At 46.5% G+C, this 16,210-nt stretch overlaps 1 pseudogene; it reads right to left on the bottom strand.

Moving 5' to 3' along the window:
* Nucleotides 1–6,587: 6,587 nt before the first annotated feature.
* On the bottom strand, nucleotides 6,588–16,210 carry LOC121584306 (annotated as a pseudogene).

The following is a 16,210-nucleotide window of genomic DNA, read 5'->3' as shown; positions in this document are numbered from 1 at the left end:
GGCGCTGGATCAGGCACCGGTGGAGCGGACTGCTCTGGCTCCGGAGTGGAGCAGCTGAGCGGCGCTGGATCAGGCACCGGTGGAGCGGACTGCTCTGGCTCCGGAGTGGAACAGCTGACCGGCACTGGATCAGGCACTGGTGGAGCGGACTGCTCTGGCTCCGGAGTGGAATGGGCACGGGCCGTGCCGGACTGGACAAACGCACCACTGGTCTGGTGCAAGGAGCAGGCACGGGTCGGACCGGACTAGGAACACGCACCACTGGCTTGGTGCGAGGGACAGGAACGGGCCGGGCCGGACTGGCGACGTGCACCACTGGCTTGGTGCGAGGAGCAGTAACAGACCGGGCCGGACTGGCGACGCGCACCACTGGCTTGATGCGAGGAGCAGGAACAGGCCGGGCTGGCGACGCGCACCACTGACTTGGTGTGAGGATTAGGAACAGGCCGGGTCGAGCTGGCGACGCGCACCACTGGCTTGGTGCGAGGAGCAGGAACAGGCCGGGCCGGGCTGGCGACGCGCACCACTGGCTTGGTGCGAGGAGCAGGAACAGGCCGGGCCGGGCTGGCGACGCACACCACAGGCTTGGTGCGAGGAGCAGGAACAGGCCGGGCCGGGCTGGCGACGCGCACCACTGGCTTGGTGCGAGGAGCAGGAACAGGCCGGGCCGGGCTGGCGACGCGCACCACTGACTTGGTGCGAGGCGCAGGAACAGGCCGGGCCGGGCTGGCGACGCGCACCACAGGCTTGGTGCGAGGAGCAGGAACAGGCCGGGCCGGACTGGCGACGCGCACCACAGGCTTGGTGCGAGGGGCAGGAACGGGCCGGGCCGTACTGGGAACACGCTCCACTGGCTTCGTGCGGGGAGCAGGAATGGGCCGGACCGGACTGGCGAGGAGCAGGACTGGGTTCCTTTATTAACCCCCGCTCCCTCTGCTGCCTAACCAGCTCCTCTCGTCGTGCCTCTACTCTTTCCTTCTCCCTTTTAGCCTCCTGTAGCGCCTCCCTCTGAACCAATAGCCCCCGTAACATGGTGGCCTCCTCTCCTATCCTGCAGATCTACCCTTTAACGGCCTCCTGCTGCCTCGTCGACCACACTGTGTGCCCCCCCCAAATTGTTTTTATTGGGGTTGCCTCTCGGGTCTCCGTCGTCGGCACTGTTGGCGCCGTTTCTCCTCTCCTACCTGGGCATCCTCCTTCATCGCCCTCCGATAACGGACGGCCTGCTCCTCCGTAATTCTCCCCCAACCGAGGAGGACATCTACTAACGTAACCTCCTGTTGAGTCCCAGGCGTTTGCTCCTTCTCGGCACGCTGCTTGGTCCTTGTTTGGTGGGATCTTCTGTCACGTTCGTTGAATGACGGGTCAGACCAAGGCGCAGCGTGATATACGTACATGTTTATTAAACTAAATAAACACACGACAAAACAATTGACACACTAGTGCCAATAGGCTGCCTAAGTATGATCCCCAATCAGAGACAACGAGCGACAGCTGCCTCTGATTGGGAACCACACCGGCCAACATAGATCTATACATACTAGAATAACACCCATTGAATAAACACCACAAAGAATATACCCACCCTGACTCAACATATAAGAGTCCCCTGAGTCAGGGCGTGACAACAATACCTGCATCAATGTCTCTTAACTGTATCCGTGCCTGTTGGATATTAAACCAACAACGCTCCAGTGCCGCAACAGTGAGAATACAATGCATAGTTTGTTTAACTGAAATAACAGCATAGCTGAAATGCTAACATGCTAGCTAGGATGCATAGCTAGCATATAATGCTAAAAACAACACAGAGAGCTAGCAGTTCGTACTCAACGTTATATGGTGAACATTCCATTGTTGTGCAAATATAACATATAACAAACAAAATTCCAACTCAATGTATGAATATAAGTTTAAAACAAGGAACATATTTCACAAATAAGGCGAAATTACACTAATGTCAAATTTAGTATAGCATAAAAAACATATACCATCTCCAAAAGGAAAGAGAACATCTAACGGAGATATAACAGGTTCACAGGAAATAGGCTGAATCATTCTAGCCACTCTAGTCTTGATTGTAATATTGTTTTATACCAGCTCTGCTAAACTCAGATTACTTGACAGATTTGTATTTATTTGACAGATAACACACAAAGAAAGTTATGGAAATAATTAATAAATAATAAAGCAATAACACCAGAATAATATTAATTCAGAAATAGAATTACCCCTAAAGTGACCTGATTGACCCAGTCCACTCGAAAATCACACTGATGTATTAAAGTAAGAATGCACCCAGAAGCAGTGTCATACCACTGGTATATCAAAGTAAAAACTATCTTCTTCATAACCTAGCGAACAAAATTACCTTGCTACACTCCCAACAGCAGATAAGCCCATTTTGGATTTGAATTTTAAATGCTTTTATTAACACCTGCTCGGACATATTGTATATGTAACACCAGAAGAGGTAACTACAGAGAGACATTTGTGAAAGAGAAACAAGTGGAAGGGAAACCAGTGGAAATACAGTTTCCAGAAAATGCCAGTTCGTGCCCACTCCACTCCCTTCAAACCCCTAAAACCCAAGCATCCTTTCAGCCCCCCCATCCCCTCCTCCTGTTGCCTGTTCAGAATGCTCTAATTCTATTGGACTCCCCGTTGTTCTCAAAACCAACATGACAGGGCCTTTGCGTTTGAGTGTGACCCTGTCTGTTCCCTGCTATGGGATCTGACTGCGTGACAGTGGCTGGCCATGGGCAGCTCAGTGCGGGCCTCTACCTGCCAAGCGAACCCTAATACGCTCCACACTGATTGATTTTCCCACAATAGAAGCACAAACTGGCCAAATGACTTCCTAATTGCCCCGCTGGTCCTCCGGGGGCCCCTGTGGGCCCCATTCCGCTGCCCAGGGGCTCCCATTAACACCCTGCACGCAATGTCCCCCCACAGCCCTAAACCTAGCCCTAGCCCCCAGCCAGACAGTAAACATGCAGTACATACACACATGCATACACACACACACACACACACACTCACACATGCGCACACACACACACACACACACACAGTATACTTTCAGTACCAGTCAAAAGTTTGGACACACCTACTCATTCAAGGGTTTTTCTTTATTTTTTACTATTTTCTACATTGTAGAATAATAGTGAAGACATCAATACAATGAAATAACACATAGCGAATCATGTAGTAAGCAAAAAAGTGTTAAACAAATCAGAACATATTTTATATTTGAGATTCTTCAAAGAGCCAACCTTTGTGTTGATGACAGCTTTAAACACTCTTGGCATTCTCTCAACCAGCTTCATGAGGTAGTCACCTGGAATGGATTTCAATTAACAGGTGTGCCTTGTTAAAAGTTAATTTGTGGAATTTCTTTCCTTCTTAGTTCGTTTGAGCCAATCAGTTGTGTTGTGACAAGGTAGGGGGGTATACAGAAGATAGCCCTATTTGGTAAAAGACCAAGTCCATATTATGGCAAGAACAGCTCAAATAAGCAAAGAGAAATGACAGTCCATCATTACTTTAAGACATGAAGGTCAGTCAATACGGAACATTTCAAGAACTTTGAAAGTTGCATCAAGTGCAGTCGCAAAAACCATCAAGCGCTATGATGAAACTGGCTCTCATGAGTACCACCACAGGAATGGAAGACCCAAAGTTACCTCTGCTGCAGAGGATAAGTTCATTAGAGTTACCAGCCTCAGAAATTGCAGCCCAAATAAATGCTTCACAGAGTTCAAGTAACAGACACATCTCAACATCAACTGTTCAGAGGAGACTGTGTGAATCAGACCTTCATGATCGAATTGCTGCAAAGAAATAACTACTATAAAGGACACCAATAAGAAGCGACTTACTTGGGCCAAGAAACACAAGCAATGGACATTAGACCTGTGTAAATTTGTCCTTTGGTCTGGAGTCCAAATTGGGAGATTTTTGGTTCCAGACATGGTGCCGTAAAGCATGGAGGAGGAGGAGATGTGATGGTGTGGGGGTGCTTTGCTGGTGACACTGTCTGTGATTTATTTAGAATTCAAGGCACAATTAACCAGCATGGCTACCACAGCATTCTGCAGCAATACGCCACCCCATCTGGTTTGGGCTTAGTGGGACCATAATTTGATTTTCAACAGGACAATGACCCAACACACCTCCAGGCTGTGTAAGGGCTATTTTACCAAGAAGGAGAATGATGAATTATTGCATCAGATGACCTGGCCTCCATAATCCCCCGACCTCCACCAAATTGAGATGGTTTGGAAGAGTCGGACCGCAGAGTGAAGAAAAAGCAGCCAACAAGTGCTCAGCATATGTGGGAACTCCTTCAAGACGGTTGGAAAAGCATTACAGGTGAAGCTGGTTGAGAGAATGCCAAGAGTGTGCAAAGCTGTCATCAACGCAAAGGGTGGCTCTTTGAAGAATCTCAAATATAACGTATATTCTGATTTGTTTAACACCTTTTTGCTTACTACAGGATTCCATATATGTTATTTCATTGTTTTGATGTCTTCACTATTATTTTACAATGTAGAAAATAGTAAAAATAAAGAAAAACCCTTGAATGAGTAGGTGTTCTAAAACTTTTGACCGGTAGTGTACCTTTTGCAGCGATTACAGCCTCAAGTCTTCTTGGGTATAATGCTACAAGCTTTGCACACCTGTATTTGGGGAGTTTCTCTCATTCTTCTCTGCAGATTCTCTCAAGTTCTGGCAGGTTGGATGGGGAGCGTCGCTGCACAGATATTTTCAGCTCTCTCCAGAGATGTTCAATCGGGTTCAAGTCCGGGCTCTGGCTGGGCCACTCAAGGACTTTCAAAGACTTGTCCCGAAGCCACTCCTGCATTGTCTTGGTTGTGTGCTTAGGGTCGTTGTCCTTTTGGAAGGTGAACCTTTGCCCTATTCTGAGGTCCTGAGCACTCTGGAGCAGGTTTTCATCAAGGATCTCTCTGTACTTTGCTCCATTAATCTTTGCCTCGATCTGGACTAGTCTCCCTGCCGCTGAAAAACATCCCCACAGCATGATGCTGCCACCACCATGCTTCACCATAGGGATGGTGCCAGGTTTCCTCCAGACGTGATGCTTGACATTCAGGCCAAAGAGTTCAATCTTGGTTTCATCAGACCAGATAATCTTCTTTCTCATGGTCTGAGAGTCCTTTAGGTACCTTTTGGTAAACTCCAAGCGGGCTGTCATGTGCCTATTACTGAGGAGTGGCTTCCGTCTGGCCACTACCATAAAGGCCTGATTGGTAGAGTGCTGCAGAGATGGTTGTCCTTCTGGAAAGTTCTACCATCTCCACAGAGGAACGCTGGAGCTCTTTCAAAGTGACCATCGGGTTCTTGGTCACCTCCCCCGATTGCTCAGTATGGCCGGGTGGCCAGCTCTAGGAAGAGTCTTGGTGGTTCCAAACTTCTTCCATTTAAGAATGATGGAGGCCACTGTGTTCTTGAGGACCTTCAATGCTGCATACATTTTTAATACCCTTCACCAGATCTGTGCCTCGACGCTCTACGGACAATTCCTTCGACCTCATGGCTTAGTGTTTGCTCTGACATACACTGTCAACTGTGGGACCTTATATAGACAGGCATGTGCCTTTCCAAATAATGTCCAATCAATTTAATTTACCACAGGTGGACACCAATCAAGTTGTAGAAACAGCTCAAGGATGATCAATGGAAACAGGATGCAACTCAGCTCAATTTCGAGTCTCAGAGCAAAGGGTCTGAATACTTACATAAATAAGGGGCGGCAGGTAGCTTAGTGGTTAAGAGCGTTGTGCCAGTAACCGAAAGGTCACTGGTTCTAATCCCCGAGCCGACTAGGTAAAAAATCTGTCGATGTGCCCTTGAGCAAGGCACTTAACCCTAATTGCTCTGGATAAGAGCGTCTGCTAAATGACTAAAATGTATTTCAGCTTTTTATTTTCTATAGATTTGCCAACATTTGTAAAAACCTGTTTTCGCTTTGTCATTATGGGGTATTGTGTTAGACTGATGAGGATTTTTATTTATTTAATCCATTTTAGAATAAGGCTGTAACGTAACAAAATGTGGAAAAAGTCAAGGGGTCTGAATACTTTCCGAATGCAGTGTATATCTCTGTATTATGTGTGGGAATACTTTGGAACAGATTTCCAAAATTGTTTGCTAGTGTTTTTACAGTCTTATGTCCAACAATACAAAAATTAAAATAATAATAGAATCACCTGCGGGCCGCCAGTTGGGGATATGGGACAGCTCTGATGACAGGGCCTAGATCACATCTCCCAGAGCACTCAGAGACTTGTTAATGGAGTTAGCCTCCTATAGAAAGAGCGGGTTGGGAGGGAGAGAGAGAGAAAGACAGAGAGCGATACAGAATCCGAGAAAGACAGACAGAGTTAGGAGTAGTCAGCAATGATATCCATAGAGAAAAAATAAAATAAAACATTATTTATTTATTTCCTGTTTACTTTATTCCTATTTCTGATTTCATCATATTTTCTCATCAAAACAGCATTATGACGTGAGGTAGAATTAAGAATCTCCTCTTACGTATGCCTTGCTTGGCACCTTTCCCTCTCTGAGTCCAGTTCTGTAATGATGTACCTACTATCCACTCACTCTGACTAAACCAATTTAACAGGGCCCCTTTGAAATGGGGTGCAGGCGTTTGGGTGTACTGGTGGCTGCGATATGGCGGTTGGCGCAGGCCTGCTGAAACATGTGGAAGAGCTCCCCGGCGCTGGAGACCTCCTTTGTCTCTGCTCCCTGGGCAAACACAAGTCCCTTTTTGTTCCTCTTAATCTCCACCCGCCTGCTCAGGACCTCGGTCCGCTCACAAAGAGGTCCTGGAGCCAGTCATTATACAGCTCCAACATGTAGGCCGAGACCTACGGAGAGAGTAGCACGAAGAGGAGAGATGAGCGGAGACGAGAGGAAAAGTGGGAAGGAAAGGAGAGAGGAGAGGAGAAAAATGAGAGAGGACAGGGGAGAGGAGAGAAAATGAGAAGAGAGGAGACGAGTCGAGAGGAGATGGATGTCCTTTTATGTTTACTATAAGGTATATTTGTTTCTTGTTGCTGATGTACAATAGGGAAATTGTTTCTCCTCGCTCAGTGAGACTTCTCAGCCCTCACCTTGAAGTCAAACTTGGTGGCATTCTCTAGGAGGATGTCAAATATGGCATTGAACGCTCTCTGCATGCATGATGCCTGGGCTTCTCTGGTCTCTGTCACCCACCACGGTGAAGGTCTTTCTGGAGCCTGTCTGACTGTACGCAAAGATACAGGCTGACGTCGACGGCTGACTGGATCAGCCTGGAAACATGACTGTGGGTTCGATTCCCACGGAGGGCCAGTATAAAAAAAAATATTTAAAAAATGTATGCACTCACTAACTGTAAGTCGCTCTGGATAAGAGCGTCTGCTAAATGACTCAAATGTAAATGTAAAATGGTTCAAACAGGGATGCTTAATGTCCTCAAGAGCTACTGTGGGCCAGCGAAAACATTGACAACAATCAAGACCAGGGGGTTGGGTTTAGTTAAACATTGGTGTGTACAACAAGCACAAAATTCTCAACTGAAAAAATACCTTTGAATACACTTCCAGTTCCACCACCTCAACCAAACCCATTTAACCCCTGATTATGCTCAATCAATCACAGTACTCTGTGCTGTATTTCGTGACAGACTTGCTGAATCTGAGATAGGGGTAAAAGGGGTTAGGGATGGGCTTTGGCAGAGGCTTTGAGAAGGGTGGATACCTCCTTTCGTCCTTTCTTGTTTCCTTTAGTTCAATTTTAACCAATAAAAGATTGGCAGCATCACATGTTGGTATCTTGGAACACATCTTCCTGGTCGAACCGGAACGCTCTTGGCCCCGTTGGGGTTTCCACGGTAACAGAGTAATCGTCCAGACGCTTCACGGCAATGGCCCCTCCCTGACCTGCCTTGGCCGGGCTCATTGGACAGAACACCCAAATTGTACCTGCACCATGACAAAACAACTGCAAAGGTCAAACGGCCCCACACTGTACAGTACTGAAATTGCACCTAAGCTTAAGATCAGCTAAAATAGTCTTTGGGCACGCAAAAGACCCGCGTTCAAACCTAGTCGGTCACAATGATAGATAACTACCTTTCATGTCCTCCAAAATGTTATAGTATTTCTTCCTCATGGTCCTCTCTGAAGTGTAGTTCTCTACGACCTTCCTATTCTCCTCTCTTACATTACTACTTAATGTTCTAGCTAGCTAGCTATAGACTAGCTGTTTTAACAGTCTTTGTTTGAACAGCTTACCTGGTGTTGCAGCAATAAGAGTTGCTGGCCAATGCTTTTCACTCCCTCACCCCTCTTCAAAATATCATGTAACTCTGGAGCTGTGTCACGGTCTGAGAGAGTGGAGAGGGACAGTGCCTTTGGAAAGTATTCAGACCCCTTCACTTTTTCCACATTTTGTTACGTTACAGCCTTATTCTAAAATTGATTAAATAGTTTTTTTCCCTCATCAATCTACACATAATACTCCATAATGACAAAGCAAAAACAGGTTTTCAGAAATGTTTGCAAATGTATTAAAAATAAAAAACAAAAATATTACATTTACATAAGTATTCAGACCATTTACGCAAAACACTGTTAAAGCACCTTTGGCAGCGATTACACCCTCAAGAACTTGGTTTTTGCTCTGACATGCACTGTTAACGGTGGGACCTTATATAGACAGGTGTGTGCCTTTCCAAATCATGTCCAATCAATTGAATTTACCACAGATGGACTCCAATCAATTTGTAGAAGGATGATCAATGGAAACAGGATGCACCTGAGCTCTATTTCGAGTCTCATAGCAAAGGGTCTGAATACTTATGTAAATAAGGTATTTATGTTTTTTATTTTTATTATATTTGCTACATTTATAAAAACCTGTTTTTGCTTTGTCATTATGGGGTATTGTGTGTAGATGGATTAGGAAAAATGTGTATTTAATCCATTTTAGAATAAGGCTGTAACGTAACAAAATGTGGAAAAAGGGAAGGGGTCTGAATACTTTCTGAATGCACTGTAAGTGCATAATAGGTAATGTAGTGCAGGGTTGTGGTCAATTAGAATTGAAGCCTTTCAATTCAGTAAGTGATTTAAAAGTTTTAAAAAACTTTTGAAATAAATAGCTTATCTTTTTCGAAAGTCATTGAAGTCATTGAAAATAAAAGCAATGTTTTGTAGTATTGAATTGGAATTTCAGTTTACTACCTGAATTGACTGACTCGAATTGAGCCCAACCCTGCTGTACTCCATCATACTACAGAAACATGTGCAGTTTACATATCACGTTGTTACAGAAATAGAAACAGAGACACATAGGTAAACATACGTAGTAGCGACAACGCACACACACACAGACACACACATTACATTACCAGAGAGAGAAGGGCTGGCCCCGACTCTGATACAGTCCAAAGTCTTCTGGGTAATCTCACATCCCCTCAGTGTCTCCTGTAGCAAAAGCAATTTAGATGCATGCTCATTTGATGGGTCCAACCTGTGGTACAGAACGTTATTCACTCAAAAACAAGAGGCACCATTTCCATTTACTTTGGCCCCATATCTAAAGGGTGTTATGTAATATAGGGGTTAGTTATGGTCGCTTTAGTGCTTCCACAAAGGCTGTTTCCATTCAAAAGGTTGTTGGTTCGAAACCTACCCCAACCCTTAGCCTAACCCGAAACTTAACCAATCCTATTTATTTTCTACAGTTACCCCAACCCCTTACCCTATCTTCATGTCCATATCCTGGTTCAACCCTAACCCTCAACCCTAATCCTAACCCTAACTTCATGTCCATATCCCGGTTCAACACTAACCCTAGCCTCAACACTAACCCTCAACCCTAACCAATTGGGATTACTTGCCTAAACACAACCACATTTTTTCTGCCCTTGAGGCAGAGATGCCCTCAGAACAAGATTGAATAAGGAAGATTCCATGGCTGGAAAGGAAGCTGCAGTAATTCAAAGACATTTTCATGGGATGGAAATCAGCATTGTAGTTCGTATACTAACCATTCTGGGTTAGGATTGTCCTCCTCTTTGCGGTTGTGGACATCTGCGGTCATATTATATTAAAATGTTTCCATTTTAGTTATTTAGCAGACACTCTTATCCAGAGTGACTTACAGTTAGTGCATTCATCTTAAAATAGCTAGGTGGGACAACCACATATCACAGTCATAGTGAGTACATTTTTCCTTAATAAAGTAGTTGTGACATATGGACAAGCTTCTCTCTTGCTTGGGCAAAGGCCACACGGTTCTTTAAGGGCCAGTTTTCCAGACACTAATTAAGCCTAGACCTGGACTAAAAAGCATTCACAAAGGAGATTCTCCATGAAAAGCTATTTTTATTCCAGGACAAGGACTAATCTATGTCTGGGAAACTGGCCCTCTAAGCAGTGCTCATGCCTTTGTTTCTTTCCATAGCCTCAATGGTGATAGTAAAGATCAGTGCTACGTAGTAGTCAATGCTGATGCCCTGGGGCAACATACAGTACATAAACATAATGGAGACTGTTTGATCTCTCGTTGACAGATTTTAGTTCTGGGTTTCTTAAAATACTTTTTAAAAGACACTGTATAATGGAGACATTTCAAGCAGGCCATCACATGGGGGCTGTGCCATAGAGATAGGTGGGATGGTGTCTGCTCTGCATCCAGGAGCTCAGTAATCTCTTGTGCATCCCAAACCACCCCCTAGCCCCTACCAACTTTCTCGGAGGGCCCTCTATTGTCACATGTTGCTGACAAAACTCCAAGGGTCTGACTTCCGGACAGTGGAGAGGGGATCAAAAAACACAGCCAACTTCGGGACACCGTCCTGAATTGAATGATGCAATTCATGTTCCACTTTTAAATAATAAAACGACCAGGAAATTCAAATTAACAAATCCCGTCTGTCGTTTTACAAGATATTAACCTCAGTAACAGTTAAACATTTAATTTGGGAGGTATTTAATCTGTTACAGTACGTGTCAAGTCTCGAAATCAGACATAAACAAATGCAAATGGCATATAATTAAGCACGCCTCTCCATTCTTTTGTATGAAATCGCGGAAACTCCAAACATATCGCAGTGCGTGTTCAGGATAGCACTTCGCTCTGAAGCCTGAAGCCTGCAGCCTTGCAGGCTCGGTCGAAGTGTCTATCTGAGGGTCTAATTAGACCCTACACTCGAAATTGTCACTCCCTCAGCTTTGGGACACTTGTTGAAATGGCGGAGGCGCGCGTGAACTCGCAAATGGAGGGCCAAGGGGTGGGGAGAAGGGGAAGGGGTGATTTGGGCCTCTCCCGTTTATAGACTCTCCTTCAACTTCTCCAGGCGGGCTTGGGCCTTCTCCAGTGGCAGCACTGTGTCACTGCACCACCATGGACCACAAAGCATGCTCAGTGCTCACAGTCACAACCCCACTACACTGAATGGTAGAAATTGCCAGTAACCACAGATCGAGGATCAGATTACTCTACCCCCAATCCTTACCATAACAATTAGGGCAATGAAAGCAATTTGGGGGAACTTCTAGCAACTCTCCATAAAATTGAATACCTGATCACAATGGAAAACATATACACTGAGTGAAAGCTGTGATCACTTATTGATGTCACTTGTTATATCCACTTCAATCAGTGTAGATGAAGAGGTTAAAGAAGGATTTTTAAGCCTCAAGACAATTGAGACGTGGAATTTGTATGTGTGCCATTCCGAGGTTGAATGGACAAGACAAAATACACTTTCGACACCTTGTATAGTCCATGCCCCAAGGAGGGGGTGGGGGGTTTGCGGCAAGTCAATATTTGGAAGGTGTTCCTAATGTTTTGTACACTCAGCGTATATTCTGGATTCTCACACATGCTCACTCTAATATATCTACTTTGGATTGTTATTTCTTGATTTATTGTAAAATCTTGGGTATTATATGTGTATTTGTAATGTATTTGTGAGACATGCTACGGCACTGTTGGAGCTAGTAACATAAGCATTTCACTGCACCTGCTATAACACCTGCAAATCTGTGTACGCGACCAATGAACTTTGATTTGATTTGATTTAAGATCATGAATCAGCTGATAATATGTCAGTACAAAGGTTAATGACTCATATACACACAGAGTGCACAGCAGCATGACAGCCCAGATTACAGATTACATAGCGATAGCGACTGATAAATCACGAACACCTGGTCTTCTGATCTGCACACACACGCAAGCACGCATGCACACACACACGCACACACACATGCCTCTAGGCAGAAGGAGCAACAGATGTGAGTAAAGAGGCGAACACGACACTATCTCTAACAATGAACTCACTGTGTTTCTTTTCCCACAGATCAACATCAGGCCTGTCCCTTAGTCACATGTCTGACTATCTTATGATTACTGCTCTTGAACTCAATACTCTACTATGTGGCTTCACAGAAATGCTAAACACTTCTCTGGCATATGGATGTGACTGTACCTGCGTAATGCAGTTCAGCTGACTTGTAGGGGATGTAGATCTGGACCTCCATGACCCCTCTGCTTCCACCCCCTGGGGGCTTCCCTCTCTCATTTGAGGGCAGAGATTCAGATACCTGTCAGCGGTACAGAAACCACACACAGTCTAACAAAATACGCCAAATCTTCCTCATCCTGACTCTTGAGCCAAGCCATTCCTAAGAATTCTAGAAAATGTCATAGTTTCATTTCCACCACTCGCTCCCTAATTCTCTCTGCACCCAAATATACCAATCATCTCCAACACACTCCCGTTCTGTGAAGGGTGAGCCTGTGGCCATTTTGAGTGTAAAGCAGAAACGTCTGTGTACACTATCCCTGATGCAGTTTTATTTTTACATCGAATAATGAAGTAAGCTTTATGCAACATATTTTTAAGTGCGAACCCATTACACCTCTTTGTTTGTCTGAATTTGCAGGTTTTACGCACCAGCCAAGCTTCTGGGAGAGCGCAATCGTTCTCTTTTGATTAGCCACATTGAGTGTACCCATACCAGGAAGTAAAAGCAGGAAGTTCAGCATCACATTTTGTGCTTAACTATGAAATAATTTCCATTCTAGTCATTTTATTTAGGGTGAGACTACATGACAGAATCAGACACCGCTTCCCCAGAGCAAAAAAAACCTAATCACGTTCTGCACGTGTTACAGAGACTGTGAGACCCTACTGACACCTCAGGACATGGCGACCGGGCGGTCGTCTCCCAAGCGCCTGAGCAAAATACAACACAGGATACTGTATACACCACCAAGAGATTAGAGACTGGGAGAAGAAGATATGTGAAGACAACATAGAGATGCCTAATGACTTGGATAAAGCAGACAGTGCACGTCACTGATAGTTTATATCAGGGGTGCAGCTTTCACTGGGGATGGGGGGGCACGTCCCCCCCACATTCTGAAATTGCATTTTTGTCCCCCCCAGTTTTATAATTGGAATGTGACACAAAACAAGGCAACGGTGTGTTTTAGGACCATGCGGACGCCTCCGAGCGGTCAGGGAGGCTGTTTGGAGTGTTTATCTGATTTGGAAAAAAATATTTTAAATACTTTAAAAAAAATTCTGGCAGTGAGGATAGCCTACAGGTTTGCCAAACAAGAGAATAGAAATACATGCACACGGGCAAACACACAGATTTAATTCGATTTGAAACACGCACGCACGCACACACACACACACACACAGGTTCTCTGGTCCAAACAGAGGAATGCCACTGGCAGACTGAATGGTCCGCTGCCTCAAAATGGACCCAGTCAAGCAGCTAAAATGTTTAATCTCTTCTGTCTTCACCTGTCTACACCCAACACATTCCTCTGAGAACAACCCAGGAATTCCTCAGACACACATTAACCAGCACCTCACAGTCAGGGTCCTACCTAGCACTTCACAACAAGGATCCTAACAATTAACATACCTCCTCACCAAATATCCAAACAACTACAACAAGGATCCTCACTATTAACATACCTCCTCACCAATATCCAAACAACTACAACCTACAATAAGGATCCTCACTATTAACATACCTCCTCACCAATATCCAAACTGTCATGAGCCCTCTCACTCCACCGGGTTACCACCTTAATTGGTTTCCACTATCTTCCACTCTGCTCACCTCCCTCTCTCTACTCAGCCTAACTAGCTCCACCTGTCCCTGCTCTGCTCGGCTCTAATTACTCTGCCAGCTGCGCTGCATTACCCACTAACCTCTCCCAGTATTTACAGGCCCTGTCTTTCAGCTCTCCGGGGTCAGATCGTCTGCAAAGCTCACACCCGGAACCTGTTTGCTCGCGCTTCTGGCTCACTCCTGGTTTTGTGACCCCGGACCTGCCTGGTTTTTGATACTCTTCTGCCTCAGGAGATCCAGACCTGTTTGCCATTACTGACTCCTGACTACTCTTCAATCCCGGTAACTCTGACCAGCCTTCTGCCTTGCTACTACGTATTTTGGATTTCCCTTGAACTGTACTGCTGCCTGGTTTCATTCCGCCCCGTTGTGTCTGTGTTTCCTCCCCCAGGACTTCTGGACCACCAACCACCGGCGTCATGACGCATCGCTGCCACTGGGGGAGGCACAGACCCAGCACATCGGACGGGATAACCCCTGGAGCCTTCACTCACTCCCTACATCCCCTTTCCCCTTAAGTTTAAATAAACTTTCTGGTGTGACGCAATTGTGGTCCTCTTGTCGTTCTGTCTGAATCGTGACAGTACGATCTGACCATCATGGACCCAGCGCACACTTCCCCCGACATGGAAACCGAAGAACCTGAGCAACCCACCCCATGCTACGCCTGGAACACACTGAGAGAGAGCTAGAGCCGCATGAGCTGGCGACATCACCTCTCTGCTTCAGGTCGGCTACCAACAGCATCAGCAGTTCCAGCAGCACCAGCAGCAGTCCCAGCAGCAGCAACAACAACTCGCCATGATCATTCAACTCCTCACCAACCTGACCCCAGCCAGTCTGCCCACCAGCCCTGCCCCCGAGTTACCTGCCCGGTCATTGCAGCCGCTGTCCGAACCCAAGATTGGAAACCCCGAGCGGTTCAACGGCGATTCAACCCAGGTCCGGCCATTCCTGACTAGCTGCCGACTTCAGTTCTCCGCAGCCAAGGACCTTCACCACGGAGGGGGCTAAGGTTGGGTTCCATCACTCACCTGACGGGCCGAGCTCGACTCTGGGGAACAGCAGAGTTCGAACGTCAAACCCCGCATGTGCAACCTTCGACCTGTTTGCTGAGGAGATGCTGAAGGTGTTTGACCTGGATTCACCAACCCAGAGGCGTCTCGTGAACTGTTCAGTATTCGACAAGGCAGACGTACAGTCGCAGACCATTCCATCGACTTCCGAACCCTGGCTAGACGTTCTTGGAACACACCATCGTTGGTGGACGCGTTCTTCCATGTTTGGCTGGACTATATCAAGGTCGAGTTGGTCTCCGAGGAACTGCCTTCCACTCTGATGAAGCCATCGCACTGACTGTCAGGATCGACAGTAGGATACAGACCCGTCGTCGTGAGAGGGGCGCCAAGGTCCACCTACTACCGGCATTCGGAGAGATCCGACTGGGTTCCTGTCATCTACTGCCACTCACCCAGGTCAGCTTGATCAGTCTGAGCCTATGGAGATTGGGCGAGCCTCTCTCACTCCTGCAGAGCGCCAGCGACGCTTCACCTCAAACCTCTGCCTCTATTGTGGAGGTGATGGACATCGTGTGGTAACCTGCCCTTTAAAGGGCCAAGCTCACCGGGCATAGGGGAGTCCGGTTGAGTTCACTGACCATCCAGTCCTCCGACCGCAAACCCCTGGAAGTTCACCTCCGCCTCCCTGACTCAACTCACACCCTGGCTGCTCTGGTGGATTCTGGCGCCGAAGCCAACATAATGGACATCAAGCTGGCACGCCAACTGGGACTGGAGAACCTCCGTTTGACACCTCCTATTCCTGCCCGGGCACTGGACGGACACTTACCTCGATCGGTCACTCATGTCACGGCCCCGGTCTCGATGGGTCTGTCCGGAAACCATCAAGAAACTATCCAGTTTCACCTGCTCGCTCCCCCCTACCTCACTCGCCCGCCACGCCCCGGCTCGACTAGTGACGGGTGGGGGATGGGGGAGGGCCCCCCCACCTCCCGCCGCCCGACCCAT

The sequence above is a fragment of the Coregonus clupeaformis genome, chromosome 16 (genome assembly GCF_020615455.1).
Source record: "Coregonus clupeaformis isolate EN_2021a chromosome 16, ASM2061545v1, whole genome shotgun sequence".
Classification (NCBI taxonomy): domain Eukaryota; kingdom Metazoa; phylum Chordata; class Actinopteri; order Salmoniformes; family Salmonidae; genus Coregonus; species Coregonus clupeaformis.
This window is presented reverse-complemented; position numbering and strand designations above follow the sequence as displayed.